At 42.5% G+C, this 18,631-nt stretch overlaps 1 pseudogene; it reads left to right on the plus strand.

The window, feature by feature from the left end:
• The first annotated feature begins 3,297 nt into the window (after positions 1-3,297).
• On the plus strand, positions 3,298-17,871 carry LOC119745043 (annotated as a pseudogene).
• The last annotated feature ends 760 nt before the right edge of the window (positions 17,872-18,631 follow it).

Genomic DNA, 18,631 nt, shown 5'->3' on the forward strand with positions numbered 1-18,631 from the left:
AGAAATTTGAGGAAATGTGTAGGGTATTTCCCTGAACTGCATAGCTACAATTTGTTGATTTTTTCCCCAACAATTGACTGTGCACTGACTGTATTACTTCCGTGTCTTTCAGTTGAAGTGATCATCAGTGACGCAAACATAAAGGAGTTTCACTTTCTTAAAAAAAAAAAATCAGTTTAGCTGCTAGGTCAAGTGCTACTACGGTCAGCTATTTGCAACTTAAAAATCGGTCAAAATTTTTATGTTCGGATTATTGACTGGAAAATCTGTGGTGTATTGGAATATATCTAGTCGAAAAGGCGAAAACCATCGACATGTGTTGTCCGTTAGCGCTCACCAGTTAATTCTCAGTAACAATTAGAAACCAGTAAGTAGTTTGATTGTGCTGTTCTAATAAGAGTGCAAGACATTCGTAGAAAGAGAGTACCTCAATATAATGCACCAATTTCGTAAAAACAAATGACGTAGTTTTCCATTTATTAACTTTGCATAGTACTCATTCGCGCTTATACACGGACGGTAAAGTGCAGTATGAATTATTAAATATATACAAAATGTTAAGTCCGATTGAGCTAAAGCTTTGCATATGTTGCATATATTTTTCATTGGATTCAAACTAATAGGCGAATAAGTAATTAAATTGGGAGTGCAATTGGGTCTATGATGGTTCCCATGGCATAATTTATGCATGTTCTCCAGTGTCACCCGGCGGTGTCCCCGTGCTGTCTTTTGAATCTCCATGGTGTTCCCATTGTGTCCATAATTTATCACCCACATTATGGTGTTTCCATGGCGTCCGAATCCTCAGAGTGTACCCATGTGTCTAAAATCCCCATGATGTTCACATGGTCCAGTAATCCCCCTTGGTGTTCCCATGGTGACCATAAAGTCCCCATTGTGTTCACATGGTGTCCATAAAATTCCCATGGTGTTCCTGTGGTGTTCATAAATTCTCCATGATGTTCCCATGATGTCCATAAAATCCCCATGATGTTCCCATGGTGTCCGTAAGATCCCCATGGTCTTCCCATGTTGTCCATGCAATCTCTAGGGTGTTCCCAAGGGTTTCCCATGTTGAGCATAAAAACTCCCATGGTGATCATTTTCACTACATGGTGTTCTTGATGACCCCGTGGGTTTCCCATTGCATCCCATGGGACCCCATGGGAATCCCATGGGATGCCCATGTGACATTTCTGTAAGGGATATTTTCTAAACTTTTTGGTTTGGTTCTAGGGGCTCCCGTACAGAGAAAAACAAAAGATGGGTATACCAATTTGTCTTTTTATTAACCAGGGAGAAATGCCTCATATACAGTTTAGTAGTGGATCTACAGGGTGTCTTGAATTCCAAACATTATGAGTTAATTATGCAAAAGTTATTAACTTGAACACTGTCAAACTGACTCCATCTTTGACAGTAATTCATTTACTTTTCATTGATATCGTATTTGCATCTCTTCGATAAAGCACCGTTGAGGGGTGTATTGGTCCCTGTTTTGAAATTAATGGTGCTTTGTCATCCGTGACTGAAGAGAATGCAACATTTTATAAAGTAGGGCCTAAATAAATGAAAACTATCCTTTAAGATGGAGCCATTTCAAAAGTGTTCAAGTTCATAACTTTTAACCCTTTGCTTTTGCATTCCCTTTATTTTGATACATGCAGAGGGGGATAGGGGTTGCGGCTTGCAGCTTGCAAACCCCCCCCCCCCCCCTCCCCTCATGTTCAGCCGCTGACTCGTGTTAAGTGACTAGTAAAATGAAACCACAGAGATCACATGGGATGCTCATTCTCAAATTGCCTTAGAATGCAGGAGAAATCAGTGTAGATTTTAACATTTTCAGGGGGCATTCCATCGGACCTTTGGCACGCCTTAGACTCAACCTATCAATCCCTTTATATCAAACCATCGCCTCCTGAAAGCTAGATGCGATTCTGATAAAATTACGTTAACATTGGGGTTCTTTTTTAACCCCAAAAGGGCCGGGCCGGAATCCGCCCCCCCCCCCCTCAACATTTTCCGCGATAGCGGACCCGAGCTGTTATGACTGTATAGCCTCGAGCTTTGCGCATCTTTCGATACCAAAAACATAAAAATCGAACCACGGGTTGCCGCGTAGCGAAAACTTTTCCGCCGCTACGCGCCGTGAAAACTGAATTTTCCCGTATACGTCGTGCACACAGAGCAGAATTGCCAATCGTACATATGAATAATTGATTAGCCATAATTCCACAATTCTTTGACCTATAGTCATGAAATTTCTTGGGTTATTACAGGCGCGGATCCAGAGGGGGGGGTCAAACCCCCCCCCCCCCAGCTCTGTCAAAAAAACAAAAAATTCCATACAAATTCCTAAAAAATAAGTCGAACCCCCCCCCCCCCCCCCCCCCTGCTGTGACACCCAATAAAATTGTTACTGGTATAATGTCTGCCTGTTGAAAATACGGGACACCATTCCGTAATCTAGTGTTAATAATCGTTGAATTTGAACAGCGCCCCTATTGAAAAATGGTATATTAATTGAAATATAACTTCAGTGGGGTTTTGTGAAGTTCAAATGCACCTCAATATATGACTTTCTGTTCCTGTGAGTGGGCTCAAGAATGGTACGAGCATGGTACTACATGGCACGGTATCTTCACTGCAAACATAATTATGGGGTGTATAATGGTGGACAAAAATCTATTCTGAATGGTAAAGTGGGTTCGAAGAGCAGATTACTTTAACAAAAATGGCAGCAGTGACAGAACCTATGACTAGAAGAACCACGAGCGTCGAGCACGAAATAATTTAACAAGACAATCGAACACACGAACAATCATTCTATTACACAGTCATGTGGCCTTTGCCGTAGCTACGGTCTTCGACCTCGTATACAGGTGTCGCATGCCGAAGAAACCAGAAACAAACACATGTTGTAATTGGCGGTTTTGCGCTCGTGGCCCTTCCAAAAAAAAAGAGCTTTTTAAGTGAACTGACTGTTGTGACGGCCTTTCGCAAGTTCCGTAGCCTTCATAGATACGAAGGTCGTACAAATGTTATTTATGCTGTTTACAAAGTTCTTATGAAGCCCCATAAAGTTGTCCAATACAGGAGAAACACTGGCCTCGTTATTTTTTTAGACGTAAGTTCAAATAATAAATACATTCCTTTTGTAAATATGGATCTTTATAAGTGTTTTTTTTTAAGATACCAATCACTCTATCAAATATTGCTCAGTTTCGACTGAAATTGAGTATGTTCAATGTTGCGTGTGTGTCGGCAAGTTGAATGATTCGGAATCATTACTACAAAATGGACCTTTTGGTGGTAGTTTTCCTCACCTTTTTAATGCAGGTAATATTTTTTAATTGTTCTTTCTGGTTGTTTGCTGCCGTTAAGGTAAATTGGGCGTTTTAAGGGAACAGACAACTCACCTTCAATGTGATAATAGGCTTTAATAAAAGCACAAAGGCTCTGACTGAAAAACAATAGTAATTCAAAAATCACATATTTGGTAACATTAAACAAATATAATATGATGAACTGTAACCGTTCGTAGAGCTATACAAGAAACATTACCACATAGCATATTATGTGAGTGGCATTATTGGGATCCAATTTGCAGGGGGTGGCTACAAAATATGTGACAGAATCATTTGGGCGGGGGGAGGGTTTTAATCGTTGAGTTTAATACCATAAAAGCTCATTTCTGTCCTCCCCAAATTCTAAACTGGGTGCACAAGGGGACAATAGCTATGAAAACAGCATGTATATTTCGATAACTGAAGTCTTAACTCAACAGGTGCATTCTTAGCACTTACGTACGAATTTTCATCACAGCAGTTTGTGTCGGTGCATTCGACTGCCACGGTGGAGTTCCAGTTCCTCAGATGGAGTAACCCAGACCACTCGGCACTAGACGGGGGCTGTTGCGATCCGGGATGGGGCTGTGGATCTTGTGATAATTACTTCCGCGTCTGCCTGGACGATGACGTTCCTGGGTAAGTAATTCGTAGTTAGTCTTGTTTTCTTAATTTAAAATGATCATTTGAAATAATATATTTGTGCAGAGATCGATTCAATGTGTGTGACAAGGGGTGTGGTGATGATACCCTTATCAATGACCCCCCCCCCCCCTTCCCCATCAAAGGAAAAAGAAAGGAAATAAAACGAAAAGGTAGTTTTAAATTTGCGCCAACTATAACACGATAGAAACTACTCGATCGGGGCATTGAACGAGCTATGGAAACTATACGTGCAAAAACTAATGTGTGAGCGGAAGTGAAGTCATCATCCCCGACATATAAAATGTCCAATTTTTTCCCATAGCAACTCCATGCCTGTTCAAAAGCATTTACGATTATTTGCATTTATCCAAAAAGCACTACCGACTTCAGGCGCAGATCGAGGGGGAGGGCCTTTAGGGGTCGAAGCATTTTCCAATCGAAGCAGTGACGTGTCAGAATCATAAAGCACTACTCAATTCGGCTGGTAAGTTTGGGTTTGAACACACGCGTATAAATCGTCGACGACTATTTTCAAAGGTCCAATGACTAATTCCGGTGGTTTGTACTGCTGACTTCTTGATACATGTATCACTTTTCTCGAAAGCACGATTTTCTATTTCGGTCGTCGAAGTCAAAATGCCGAGATACAACCCCCCCCCCCCCGCCATCCATCTACCCGGGATTCACGCCTTTGCATCTCTTTTGCAGAAATGACGATTTCAACGACTGTGGGATAGCGTCGATTGAGACCGATGTGTTTAGTGACAACGATGAGTTCAACTTTCCTTCGACAATACCCAACAACATCCCAAATCCGAAGCTAATACCCGTCATAAGCTGGCAGGTAAAGAAACTATAGGATAAAATCATATCACGTCCACACTATTGAATAAGAACCAATGGATGTCAGGAACCATTGTGGGGGTAAAAAGGGCTGGACGGTCGTCGTTGCCGATCTGAAAAGCAGGGAAAGTTTGAACATAGTCACGCCATAGGGGAGCTCCCCTTTTTCTATCCTTTCTGCATTTATATTTCATGGATTCGTGAAGGGAAATGGATAATAGAGTACAATGATGATTTACAATCAGTCTTTTTCAATCTATTTCTTGTTTTTTTCCTGACCAGTGTTGTTTTTTCTATGCATGCAGCGAAAAATGAGAGTGAAACTCCGTGTGATGGATCAAGATAATACTGGAGACGATGTTATTGATGAGGATTTCCTGAATATCGACCAAAGCTCAGCCGCAACACCCTCTGGTGCTCAGTGGCAAAACTACAGGATGGGAACACACGCAGAGTATGTGGCAAGCTTCTTTTATAAGCCTTTTTGATTTGAAAAAGAAATGGCTCCTTACTTACTTTTTTAGGCTTAAGCGCATGTGGCTTTTTGACATACTGGAAAACGGTGTGTTGGTTACCGAAAGTATATGCCAAAAACTAGCCAAAATGTAAGTTTATTATAAAAACAAAATGATCTTGATAAAAACTATACCATTAAGGCACAATAAGGATGCGTAGTTTCTAGTTATGGTCATGTGAGACGTTGAACTGGTGGAAAAATTTGGACTGTGTACTCTCAAACCCACTTATGCAATGCAGAACAACAAGAATGACTCTCACCGGTCAAAGTAAAAAAAAAAAATAGGTGACCTACCATATGCTTAGAGGCTTCATATTTTGGCCAGCATTGGTGTGAATACATTCCTTGTCAACTCCTTAACAAAATATGTATCATTTCTTTATCTACTTGATCTCAGTTTCACTTTTCAAGTGAGGATATACTGCAACACGCACTACTACACCTCAGACTGCAGTGTGTATTGCATCCCTACGGATAACCAGAATGGACATTACACATGCGACCCGACCACAGGGGCCAAGATCTGCTATGATGGCTGGGAAGGTAAATAATCAATTTTGTCAGTTTTTCAAACATCGCCCTCGCAAATTCTTCACCTGGTTGGCTAAAACCCGGTCATGTTGGATCACTTAAAAAAGGTAGTGTATGTAAATTGCATCGAGTAGGCACATTTTCAACGATTTTGACTGGTTTCACTGCCATAAGTAGGCAGTGGACGTGTGTCCGAAACGGGCTTCTAGTGCTACGGCTACGTCTTTTATCAGCTCCTTCCAAAGTAAAATAATTGTAATGAGCGAAGATCTAGACAATTAATTTAGACGCGTGAAAATATGGCGGCTTCGTAATGTGTTATAAAACACATACATAATTAAACATGTATTTTACTTTCGTCCTCTTGCACGTCCATACGCTGGTGATTTTTCAGTCAAAATGTGTCTAATGTAACAGGGGTGTATAGTCGAGTCCATCACAAGTCTCTTCAAGTCCATCACAAGTCCTCTTGTCCCAATTCAAATCACAAGCTATACAAATGCGCTTTGACAAAGGCATACCTTTGTTACTGTTCATCCATTGTGACTGGACTTGTGATTTGCTTTTGATGGACTTGACGTGATGGACGTGTGATGTACTCGACTGCATCCCTGCTGTGTAAATATTGGTATTTTATCGTATTTACTCGGCTAAGTCTTAGTCACGCTTAATTTAGCTCAAATGCCCTTCACCATTTTCCACAACCTTCTTACAAAAGGACAAAAAGGACAAGCCTATCTTTTCAAGTTCTTATCTACACACACCTTTGTTCTGGCTTTAATCAGGAGTTGATTGCATTGAAGACATCGATGAATGCCAGACTGGTCCCTGCCTCCATGACGCTACATGCCACAATGGGACAGTGATGTAGTGCCTTGATGCTGGGCCTTGGCCTTAAGGCTGCCTTAAGGCTGGATTTTAGGGCCTTGGCCTTGGCCTCGAGGCTTGAGGGCAAAAGCCTTAGCCTTGGCCTTGGCCTTGAGGGTTCAGGGCCTTGCAATTTTGAGTCAAGGCTCTTCAAGGCCCATAGATTTTTAGCATTTTCCAGATAAATCTGTTCGAAATTTTGCTGTTACCATTTTAACCGTATTACCATGGAGGAGGGAAGCACCCTATAGATTTGTGTGTTGGGCACACTTACCATTTTGTAGCATCACATTTTGTTACCATTGTAGTAGATTTGCTGCAAAAATATTCCGTACACTTGTGGGGCTAATGAGATGATCACTTTAATTGCATATAACTATGGAATAGATCTGATAGGTTGTATATGTCTCCCTGATAAGTGCTGAAGATTTGCATGTATCTGTTTTAGATAATGCTGATATTTCTGACCATGTTGGGCCAGCAAATAAACATTTCCCAAATCAGTTTCTTGGATCCCCCTTTTGTTACACTTGGGAGAATTGTGTGTCAATATAGAAGTAAATCATTATTTTGTTTAGTTAAACCATATTGAAGACCTGAACTTTTACTTTAATAGATACAGTGCAGTCATAAAACGATGTAGGCCTATGCGAGCATGTTGATTGCAATTAAAGAAATGTTGTTCTTCGTAACGAGCAATTCGTGATGATAAGGGCGGATCCAGGGGGGCCAAAAGGGGCCATGCCCCCCCCCCCCAAAAACCCCGAAACTATTTTTTTTTATGAGACGTCGTAATAAAGGCAGGCAATGAGTACACCACCATCTTTTCCTCAAAAAACATCGGTTAAAATGGTCAGAAATTGCCTCAAATCGCACCACAGAGCATCTCCAATCCAAAATTTTTTGGAAAGAAACATTGAGCCGTAATTTTTTTGAACCACTTTTTTGGGGGGGACCAAAATTTATATTGCCCCCCCCCAAAAAAAAATTGTGTTCTGGATCCGCCCTTGCGTGATGATTGTCACTCATGTGACTATAATTAGTTCTATATCAGTGGTCATTTCATAAAACAGGGCCTTGGCCTTGGCCTTGGCCTTGAGGGTTAAGCCTTAGCCTTGGCCTCGAGGCTTGAGGGTCAAAGCCTTGGCCTTGGCCTTGGCCTTGAGGGTCAAAGCCTTGGCCTTGGCCTTGAGGGTCAAAGCCTTTGCTCCAACACTGCAATGGGATGAACCAGTTTTCCTGTTTCTGCACTTTTCCTTATCAAAAAATGCTAAACAATATGAATTTTGTCAGGGACTATTGTTCAGAATTGCACTTGCTGAATTCCGGTCCATGATGTCTTCGTGAAGAGTACCCCTTACCCCTGAATGGTGGAAAAACTGTTGATACTTGGACCCCTTTAGGAAAAGAATCCTGAAGACACCCATGTTTGACATCAGCGACCTGTGAAATATGGAGCGTTGGATTGATACGGTATAGTCTAGTCCTTTATTCGTCGAAAGGGTCGATATCAATGCCTGGTTCCACCCGTTGCAGTAGGGGTAAGAGGAACATTGTACAGCACAGATGGAACGCCCTGGGCTAGGCACGTAGCGACTGTCCATGGGCGTCGCGAGGGGGGGGGGCAAGGGGGGCACTTGCCCCCCCCCCCCCTGGAAAAGCAAAAAAAAAAAAAAAAAAGGAAGAAAAAAGAAAAAAAAAAAAAAAAAGAGGCGCGAAGACAAAGTGGTGTAAATTTAATGAGTTTGGGGGGAGGCAAAATGTCCCTGCCCCCCCCCCTAAAACTGATCAATCGAAAATGTGTTGAGAAATACAAGCATTTTTTGGCAAAAAAAATTTTTGCCCCCCTCTAGAAAAAATCCTGGCGACGCCCATGCGACTGTCTGATAGCTATATCACTGGTTTTGTCCAGAATCCAGCCTGTTTGGGCGGGGAAAGCACTCAAACTATCTAAGTCAACTGTATTCTCACTATTAAATTCATTTCAACGTCAAAAGGTAATCGTGGAGCACTCCCGTCGCTGGTGGAAAACAAAACGTTGTGGGTTTTTTCGATTGTGGGAACTTCGAAAAGGGTATGAGCACACATTTTGTATCGTGATCCAAAGTTTTTATATGGATTCGTTATTTTGGAATGGTCCTTTCCGGCAGTTCCATTTTGGCTTTGTGTTAATCTATGTTAACTTTCCCCTTCCTGTCAAAGTTTCTATGACTGTCACAGGGGTTCACTCACATTAGCCCTCTTTAAAGATGCAGTTGGCGAGACACCTCTTTCATCTTTTCCAAACGGACATATTTTTTTAATAATCCTTACTTTTAATCAATTTAAAAATCGACCTTTGTTGCAAAATGCATGTCACTATGTTCGGTCGGCTAGTGGCATCTGCACAAGGAATCAGAGGGTCGTTGGTTCGAGTCCCACACAATATGCTTGTGTGATTTTTTTTGTCTCGCAAGCCCTCGGTCAACACTGAATAAACAATATATAAATATGTTGCTCAATGGTAAACCCAATATTGATTTTTTTTTTGTGGTAAGGTGATCGCTGCGAGGTTGAAGTCAACCAGTGTGCGGTCAATCCCTGTCGTAACAACGGTACATGCAACAATTTCTTCGGCTTCTACAACTGTTCCTGTGACCCTGCTTACCTCTACCTAAACGACTTGTGTGACATAGACTACTGTGCAGACCAGCCTTGCCTGAACGGATCGACCTGCATTGTCCACGACAGCAAATTCTCCTGCTCATGCGCGATGGGCTTCGAGGGTAAATTATGTGACGTGGACATCGACGAGTGCGCAAGCGCGCCTTGTGCTAATGGCGGGAACTGCACTGACGGCCTGGGCTGGTTTAACTGCACGTGTCCGCCCGGTTACGAAGGAAAGCTTTGCCAGATAGACATTAATGAATGTCAGTCCAGTCCGTGCTCTAACAGCTCTACTTGTGAAGATCTCGTCAACAGATTCCACTGTCACTGTCCGCTGGGATTTGAGGGAACACTTTGTTTGGACGAAATCGATGAATGCTTATCAAACCCTTGTCAAAACAACGCAACGTGCAGTGATTTTCTTGGATATTTTGAATGCAACTGTTCAATCGGATTCTTCGGAGATTTATGTCAGGTAAACGTTAAAGGAAATTCGTAAAAAGTACAAAGATAGTCTGGACCCTCAAATTTGGAAAAGCTTTGAGACTTTAATATTGATACATTGATACATTTTTGTATCCTTTTAAGGTCGACATCGACTATTGCATCAACCAAACATGTGCAAACAATGGCACGTGCGTAGATCGACTAGACGGGTTTCACTGTCTGTGCGAGAAGGGCTACGAAGGCGCCATGTGTGACGTAGAAATTGACGAATGCGCAAACGATCCGTGCATGCACAATGGAACGTGCCACGACTTCATCGGATTCTACAGGTTTGTTGCTGCAATAATTCACATGCATCCCTATAAGAATTGTTTTTTTTTTGCTGGCAGAACACTTACGTGTACTTTGTTGTGATCCGTGGACAGAACTTTAAAACGGTATTTGTGTTCAATATTCCGTAACTTGAAAAGTACATTGAAAGTGCTTCATCCAGCTGCTCTCGCCACACAGATGTTCGTGCGTAGAAGGCTACGAGGGCGACAGCTGTGAGCAAGAAATAGACGAGTGTCGGAGCTCTCCGTGCAAGAACGACTCAACCTGCATCGATCGACTGGCTGGCTTCGACTGTCAATGTGCCGCTGGCTTTGAAGGCACCTTGTGTGACATCGACACGGACGAGTGTCAGAGCTTCCCGTGCTACGCCAACGAGACCTGTATTGATGTCGTCAATGGGTTCAGGTAAAGACTCCAGGTGGATGTAGAACTCAGGAACATTGCCATTTTCTGTACATGACTATAGAACTAGCTGAATGAATGACATCAGAGCAGACCATGCAGACGATATCAGTATTTTGAACTCACCGTGGTATTTGGACTTTGATAGGGAGTTGCTGAAGGTATATGATCCTTGTTTTACCCTGTGATATCTTATCTAATTTCATAATACATCTATGTTTTGCGATGTTATTATGTGAAACAAAATGGAACTGCATGCAGCAAACGTTGCAAATAAACGGACGATGCAGTTACTCAAAACATTCTTTTCAGAGGTTGGCTGTGTCCGCTGAAATATCCTTTCAGTCGACAATAGGATAGCTAGCAAGTGGCGTATTCTTGTATAAATTTGTAGATGTGTGGATGGCATAGACATGTGTGAGCAGCATGTCTGCCAGAGCAACGCAACATGTCTCGACGACGACAGGGGGACCGGGTACAGCTGCCACTGTCCACCGGGCTACCACGGCAAACTGTGCGAGATTGATACGGATGAGTGCGTCAGCTCCCCGTGCCTGCACGACGGAACCTGTGAAGATCGGGTCAACGCGTTCGACTGCCACTGCGCGCCGGGATACGAGGGCTTACGGTGTGAGAACGAGACGGACGAATGCACCAGCTCGCCCTGTGAATACGGCAGATGTGTGGACCTTGTAAACAGCTTCGAGTGTGCATGCACGGTAAGTCGAAGTAGCCTGCCTGGGAAAATTCAGGTTCACAGGCCAAATTAGATCTGACTATTCTGACGAATGTAAAGTCAGGCCAAAAAAACAACCTTGCTACCTTTCTTGATGGAGTGGTCTGTCGATACGTTTGTTGTCACACCCACATTCAAAAAGATCTGCCGACGCCTGTGACTTAGACCCCTGGATACGCTACTGCCATCATCCAGCTAGTCACTTCGTATGATATGCTGTATAAATTTTTTGCAAGTTGTTCATTCCAACAGGCGAAGCCCCGATTTCGCATTTTTCAATCTAAATGCGGTAATCCTGGTATGATTTCCTTATGATGAACATTTCTAATAAACTTGAGGAGATTATTGTCCAACCTTTCTATAAAGCTTTAAGTAACATACTCCCTGAATGATCGTTTCCCCTGAACTGAAATTATTTCCCTCATAGTCAAGTTGAAGTGCTGTCCAGAGCCCAACATTCCAAACCTTTGCAGAAACTGCTTAAAGAATCTGCAATAAGTTGCATCTTGGTGGGAGTTTTAGAGTGAGTCTTTTGTGTTAATAGGTCGAATGTCAGAATGGCTACTGTGACGCCGGTGTATGCCGTTGTACTGAAGGATACGAGGGTGAGGATTGTAGCGTGCTGATAAACTACTGCGGCAGTTCACCATGCGCAAAGGGGACGTGCGTCCCATTATTCGATAGTTTCAGGTCAGTATCGGTACAATTTACCCTAGTTATACCGTGGGATCTCTGCGTGGAATTTGATTTGTGAAACATGATTCCACTGATTGCAAAACTTTCGTCTAAATGCGGTCGTACATTTTGCAGAATATTGTCAAACAAGACGAAAAGAAACACCTAATAAAGCTTGTCCCGGCTCCCACAGAATTATATTCAGTTGACTCAGAATGGCTTTACAGTGGACGTCTTTCATGCATCTGGTCTACACAGGATTTAGCCTATTAATCGGCGTTATGGGGTACTCCTATACGATAGCACTGGGCACCGCATCACATGTCAGTCGTCGGAGAATCAGTGAGTCAGTCAGTGAGTAGTCCGAGAGGGGTACAAAGATGGCATTAGGCTGGCCCTCTGAGACCTGCAAAGATCCAATGTAAAGTCCGCGTGATTTTTGAAATGAATTCAGACCCTAACTACAGTCTATTGAACATCTTCTTCCACAGCAAGGGTCTATGATATGCGAGCAGCTTCGGCGATTTATAATGCAAAACTAGACTGCTTCTTGATATCCAGATTCTGAACTTCTATATAGGGCCTTCCGTAACCCATTGTTGTATGATAAAAACATGATAGCCGAATTGATCAAGTAGTCCACAGCTTAGTCCACATTTCTGATCGAACTTGTGACGTCAACATTTCTAAAGGTGACTCCAATTGGCTGGCGCGCGGGGTCGTATACAATTTGCATGCTGGGATATATCAGATTTTCGTCGTGTGGCTTTGCACACGTGAATATCTGATATACTCACAAGTCGACAGTAGGCCTATATACCTGCTGAATGGTGATGTTAATTGGCAATATAGAAACGTCGCCCGTGCACGCATCGCTTCTGAGGTTCCTGCTGGTGTTCTGCTTTTGAAGTGACTCAATCAATAATCGAAATTGTGCATTATTTGACATTTTTTTTTTCAATCATATAGATGCGAGTGTGATCCCTTCCATGAAGGTGAATACTGTGAGAAAATGATAGAGAATCCCTGCTCCCTGTCACCGTGTAACGGGAACGGCCAATGCTCGCTGTCTGCAGACAAGAGTGACGGGTACCAGTGCACCTGTAACGATGACTTCTACGGAGATAAATGCGACAAAGGTAGCTCACTTCAATTCCTCTCACACATAAAGGACTCTGGCATCTGCTAAACTCTTTTACGAAATTGTGCGAAGGAACAGCATGACACTGGGGGTATCTTGTTGCAGTGATCAATGCGCGGGGACATTTTGTACGAAATCTTGGGTTTGTTGGGTTTTTTATTCACTGAAAAGAAAGAAATCCCGAATGTCCATCTTGAAAAAAATCCTTCAGGACTTCCGTGTCTGTGGTGTTGATGTCAGCACATCAGCTGATTCAAAAAGACTTTTCTTCAGACTACAGGTTGATAATCATTTAACAAAACGGTTTGTCAATTCTATTTGGTATGTACGTGGAATGGCAATCCAAGTGGTTTGCTTATTCTTATATTTGACAGAAAGCTACCTCCCACCGGTTACTGCGTGTTACCAATCAGTCCTCCAAATGCGGTACATTTGCATTTGAAGTAAAACGTAAAACTTTTAACATGTAAGAAATTCCAAGATAAGAAACCTATAATGGATTTTGTTGTGTGTTTTACGGAATCCCTTGGATGACCTTCAGTGAATATAACAATGAACGTTTTAATTTGGTTTTATCGCCAGCATTAAAAGTGTATGGATGCATCGTCTTCATCGTGGGGACACTGACAGACCTTGCCGATTTCGAGACCCACATGGCCAACTTACTGAAGTTGCTGCTGACGTCAGAGTATGCACGGAGCAGCAAGAATATCACAGTCGACGTCGTCAAAACAGAGGATTACATTGAGTCTAGCACAGGGTAATGTGACACCGTCAGATGAAAACTAGCTGAACATTTTAGATGAACATTTTAAGTGCAATTTATTTTTCATTCTGCCATTTTTATGAGCACTTTCCACAATACCATTATAGTGTAGATTTAAAAAATATACATAAGGGGCATACTGTGAAGCAAGCTGCGATTGTTTTACATCTTGCAATTTTAAATATGAATGCATTAAAATTATATACACTCTCTATGACTTTGGCATTTTTGGTACGGGAATGCAAAAAAAGCCGCACAGGCGTGTCTTTCCCACTTTTTATTCGACATTGGCCAACCTTGTAAACTCCCCCATGTTCCCAGTGATGAACATTCAAAGTCGTTAACAGTGACTTGCTTCCCCCGCCCTAAAAAAGAAAATGAACAGGCTACCTTAATTATGACCTATATTTAGAGATCCACTTACCCGCGTCACCTACGTGGTTTGGTCCTCGGAAGATTTTCTCCCTAAATCTGAGGTGGAGAAGGCGGTGGATGAGGCACCTCCTTCCCAGGTCAATGAAGAGCTTGGCTACAGGGTGTTCAAGGGGAAGGCAGAACCGAAACCACAGAATAAGCCAGTGAGTACAAGGTTGAACACATGACCTGCAATTAAAGAAGCATAACATGTTATTAGCAAATCAATTATAAGACAGGTACATCTTTGTGAAAACATGAAAGTCAAGTTTTGTGTCTTCCATGCTTACACATGACAATTAAAGAAGCATAGCTTATTAGCAAGGCTGTTATTACGCAGGTAGACCTTACTTAGATCGTGTTTGTGGAAACACGAAGGTCTAGTCTGAGTCCCCGGACAAGCGGGTTTTTTTTACTAAATGCCTCGTCAGAACTGAATTGAGTTGGGACCTGACAACAATGTTACCTCGCAATATCAAGACACCCATCATGAAGGAGTGCAGTTTTGACATTGCTTTGCCTCGAACATTTAATGAATTTGAGATATGCGAGAAGTTTTAGCACAAGAGCTAGTTGAGTCAATCTCAAGAAAGAAAAAAACACTCAATATAGATTTTCTATGGTCACAACGACGACAAAAGCCCAAACGCTCCTGAGGCAATTTTGAATGGCCCTTTTTTTTAATTTGTAATCGTCAAGGCGTGCAAATCGTTCGCAAATTACGGTAACCGTATCTAACACTTCCCACCACAAAATCCAGGACCTATTGGACTATTAACACATATCGTCAATCTTGAAGTGCTTTACGAATTTGGAATACCAAACAGGTTTATTAATTCTTGAAGTTTTATTGATAAATACCTTGGAGAGTTGATGGTTTCTGATTGGTCGAGACTCGATCACGTGGGGGTGTATTAACGGCGATATAAAGACCGGTGTCACATGAAAATCCGACTCCTATGAAAATCGGACCCCTTTTCCCCTATAATTGGTTAATCCCTCGCACGTGACAGGTCAATCTCCCGAAACGATCCTAAAAATAGCATAGTATCGTACTTACGCGTGCGCAATACTACCAATGAGTCCACATTTCATGGAGTCGGATATTCACGCTACACCGGCTTCAAAGAACAAGCAAAAAAATGGCCCCTGAACCAGCATTGATCCAGCCCCTTGCAAGCCAATTGGCCAAATGTACAACAGTCATACGGCAGCTTGTAACAATACAGCACTGCACATGCGCTCAACCACCTTCGCGTAGGACTGACGCGCGCGTACGCAACACAGTTGCTATGGGTGCACGCGCGTAAGGAAGAAATTGCCTCAGATCGCACCACAGAGCATCTAGAATCCAAAAAAATTTCGGGGCCCTTAAGCGGGCCCCGAACCCCACGCCGTAATTTTTTTGTACCACTTTTTGGGGGGGACCAAATTTTTTTTGCCCCCCCCCAAAAAAAATTGTGTTCTGAATCCGCCCTTGTCCAGCACAGCCTGGGCCCGGCTGTTGTGTGTATAACAACGCCTACCGAAGTGACAGGGTACCACGCATAAGTTAAAATATGGCCCATGATCATGAACTCAAAAAAGTCTGGGAATATCGCCGAAAGAAAGTCACAAAATTGGAGCATTTTAACTGTTAATTTCGTTTAAAAGGTATTTATTAATGGATTTGTCTCGGTCCATTAACAGCGGTCACCCCCAATTCTGGTCATTATCACGCAGTGAAGACCGGCTCCTCACACTGTTATTTCCTTATTAATAAATACCTTGGAGAGTTGATGGTTTCTGATTGGTTGAAACTCGATCACGTGGCCGGGCATTAACGGTGATAATGGACCAGCTTCAAAGAACAAGCAAAAAAAAATGGCCCCTGAACCAGCATTGATCCAGCCCCATGGAAGGCAATGATTGGCCAAATTTACAACAGTCATACGGTAGCTTGTAACAATACAGCACTGCACATGCGCTCAACCACCTTCGCGCGACACTGACGCGCACGTACGCAACACAGTTGCTATGGGTGTGCGCGCGCGTAAGGAAGTTTTATAACGACTGGACATCGTACATGTACATACAGCAGTGCAGTATCTGATATACTGAGGATGTTTACGACGAAAGCGTAGATCTACGATTTATTTTCTTTACACACTTCGCCCAACGACATATTTACCTTTCCTAAACCAAGCATCTTTGTAATTCTGGACACGAGGAGTGTGTAAACAAAATTTCAGCTTCCTCCATCAGGTAAAAATATGAAAACATTGCTGTAAATATTTTGTTTCGCTACGGCAGCAGAAGTCCAAACCCTGGACGTCGTACGCGTACGCAATGAAGACGTTGTCCAGCAATGTCCAGCACAGCCTGCAGGGCCCGGCTGTTGGTGTATATAACAACGCTTATCGAAGAGACAGGGTACCACGCATAAGTTAAAATATGGCCCATGAACATGAACTCAAAAAAAGTCTGGAAATATCGCCGAAAGAAAGTCACAAAATTGGAGCATTTTAACTGTTTATTTCGTTAAAAAGGTATTTATTAATGGGAATAACAGGGTGAGGAGCCGGTCTTCACTGCGTGATAATGACCGGGTTTGGGGGTGACCGCTGTTAATGGACCTCGACTGCGTCTCGGTCCATTAACAGCGGTCACCCCCAAACCCGGTCATTATCACGCAGTGAAGACCGGATCCTCACACTGTTATTCCCTTATTAATGCATTAGAACTGGGCTGCTTCCCATTGGTACGTCATTGTTATCGTCATCCTGATTACAGTGGCCGCGGTGGCAGGGCTTGTGGCTTTGAGAATAAAGCATACCAGACGGTAAGTGTTTTGTGCACTTTTTGTTGGAGATTTTTAATGTTAGCCTTGTGACAAGGCCATCGTGACTATTGACATTTTTACCTTTTCCAGGGTGCCATGAGGTGGCGCAGATTGAGCGCAGTCTAGGCCTAGGCCTAAGCATACATAGTGCACAGCCTCGTCTCAATGGGCGCGTGCGCGTTCCTTCACTTCACTTGAGATCGCGCAAGGCATGATGGGAAACAACATGGCGCAGCAAGATCTCGTACCCATGGGAACGAGGATGCATGTGCAGGTCGAGCTAGTCGTTACTTGGCATGTGTAGTCTTCGTTCAATCCGTCTCTATAGTTGTGAGCGTAAGATGAAATGCTGAGTAACAGAACAATGCAGACTGAGTGATTCATTAGGTACTTTTTACTTTTTTTCAGAATTCTTCACATAACCCGACAATCGGAGAGACTGGAGATGGATAATGAGCTGCAAGACGACGGAAACTTCAACGTCTTGGCAGAGGCCATTTACGAGGAAGTGGGGAACCAGACCGCTAACGGCTCAGCCAATGCCTCAGACTACGAAATCCCATCGTGTATCAGAAAGGACATGGGCGAATATGCGGAGACGGCGGTCGACAACGGTTATTACGAGATCCCGGATGTATGGAAGCCTTCGACAAAATAGAGTTGGTGATCAGACTCTAAAATGTCGCAGGTCAGGTTTGATTCACAATCGGAGCCACATTTGACATGATACTTTTCTGGGTCAAAATTATGATTTTCCAGGTCGAAATGATACTTTTCTGGGTCAAATGACACTTCACATCATTATCAATTTCCGGTTCATTTTGACCCAAAAAAACTTGGATCTTTTAAGAGAGCATTAACTGCGTTATCTAATTCTAGACAGCAATTCTTAATTAATTTACCCTCTTTTAAAAAGAAGAAATAATAATAATTTTCCTAGGTTCAAAAACAAACTTGATTTACCGCTTTTAATTGCTGTTCCGATATTTGGTTAATCGGTGGCTTTTGTATATTTCCCTCCAAACAAAATGATTAACCCTAATGCCTAAAAGTAATCCTGGGGCCCATCGAAATTTAAAAGGAAAACAAAAAGTAACTCCACTTTGTCGCAAAGTGAAGTACAAGTCCGTATATACCCAATAAATCCAAATTGCCCAGAAATATTAGTTAACTTATCTGTACAGAGCTGGAACATTAACGAACCTTCAAGAGCATTTGCCACACGTCCGCTATCAAGAATATCGACAAAATGCAAATAATTAGAAAACAAATAATACGTTCAAGGCACATTGGCATACGTTTTGCCATGTTGGCATAAGTATATAGAAAAGGTCTAAACGATCAAAATGAATATGCATTATCTAAACCAAAATATATCTCGCTGAAGAACAAGTTCTCAAACAAGAGAATGTCCTGAATCACTTCCTGAATGTCTGTAATTCTGAAACCATTTCTGGGCACTTCAAACCTATATATAAGAACGCAAAAAAACACAGAGCT

Source organism: Patiria miniata, unplaced genomic scaffold (assembly GCF_015706575.1).
Source record: "Patiria miniata isolate m_02_andy unplaced genomic scaffold, ASM1570657v1 HiC_scaffold_7, whole genome shotgun sequence".
Classification (NCBI taxonomy): Eukaryota; Metazoa; Echinodermata; class Asteroidea; order Valvatida; family Asterinidae; genus Patiria; species Patiria miniata.